This window comes from Schistocerca serialis, chromosome 1 (assembly GCF_023864345.2).
Source record: "Schistocerca serialis cubense isolate TAMUIC-IGC-003099 chromosome 1, iqSchSeri2.2, whole genome shotgun sequence".
Taxonomy (NCBI): Eukaryota; Metazoa; Arthropoda; class Insecta; order Orthoptera; family Acrididae; genus Schistocerca; species Schistocerca serialis.
The window spans coordinates 409936563-409938093 of NC_064638.1; the positions used below are offsets into that span (position 1 = coordinate 409936563).

General features: G+C 45.5%; 1 pseudogene; it reads right to left on the reverse strand.

Moving 5' to 3' along the window:
* Positions 1-1200: 1200 nt before the first annotated feature.
* Positions 1201-1318, reverse strand: LOC126424452 (5S ribosomal RNA; annotated as a pseudogene).
* Positions 1319-1531: the final 213 nt, after the last annotated feature.

Below are 1531 nucleotides of genomic sequence, written 5' to 3' on the forward strand. Positions count from 1 at the left end.
GCAGTTGATGCGCTACTGCGATAGAGTCATAATTCCAGCCTCAAATATACCCTACGACCAATAGCTAATGAGTCTATATGACAGTTACAAAATTTCAACCTCGCATTTTCTTCACGGGAACGAATATTCGTCACCTAATACAATAAAGTTAATCGTCTGTACGGCGTTGGTAGTCTTTAGTGTAACTTGCATCGTTAGGTTGCACAGGAGGCCAAACATCATTATACCATTAGCTGACCATGCCCTTAACAGCGCATCAGGTCGCTAAGTAACGAGAATCAGCTTGTTATAAACACTTAATTGACGCATTTAGAGCTTGTCCCATCATCAGGATATTAGAAAAAAACTGGATACTAATGGTAAATCTACCGATATTAGTAGAGTCACCACTAGATACTTCGTATCAAGTTTGTTTCCGATATTCCGATGATCAGTCATACCCGAAACGAGTCAACAAGGTAATAATAACAATGGATCTCGTTATTTAGCGATACGAAGCAGTGTTGATAACTTGATAAGTTAAATAAGCTATCCTTAGTTGCACTAACGCATTACTATCTGTTGACGATCTCGGCCACGGGGCGAGAGTAGTGTGCACTGTTCTCTCTTATACTTTATCGATATAGACTGCGCTAGGATGTTGTTTTGAGAGAACGCAATCGTTTTATGATAAAGGAAGAGGAAAATAGCTAAAACGACAGTGAAATGTGGCATAGTTTGTTATTAGCACGGAATAACGATGATAACTTTCCACTGAGGAAATTACAAGAGCTCTCAGCCGAAGCGTTACGTTGAGGGGGTGTTTTTTCATGGTTATAGCGTGGTCCCTTTTTTGTGCGTAAAGGAAAGGTGAATGTTGAACGATATGAGCACGTTAGTCATATGTACGCCCCGTACAGTAGAAGAACAGTTCGAGAACGATGACTGTTTGTACCAACATGGCAACGTATCATGTCATAAGGCAGCGTCTGTGAGGCAGTGGCCTGTAGACAATAAAGCACTCCGTCTTCAGGCCAAAAGTGGCCCATCGGGACCATCCGACCGCCGTGTCATCCTCAGCTGAGGATGCGGATAGGAGGGGCGAGTGGTCAGCACACCGCTCTCCCAGTGGTTATGATGGTTTTCTTTGACCGATTTCTTTGACTATTCGATTGAGTAGCTCCTCAATTGGCATCATGAGGCTGAGTACACCCCGAAAAATGGCAACAGCGCATGCCGGCCCGGATGGTCACCCATCCAAGTGCCGGCCACGCCCGACAGCGCTTAACTTCGGTGATCTGACGGGAACCGGTGTATTGCCTGCGGCAAGGCCGTTGCCCCCTGTAGACAATAGCATTCCTGAAATGGACTGGCCTGCTCAGAGACCCGACTTGAACACCTTTGGGATGAGTTACAACGCTGATTTCGCTCCAGAACCCAGCGCCCAACATCACTACCTCATCTGATTTCATAGACGTTCAGAAACCTCATTGGAAACGTCTCCAGAAGAGCTGAAGCCGTTATAAAGGTGAATGGCGGACGCACCCCATAT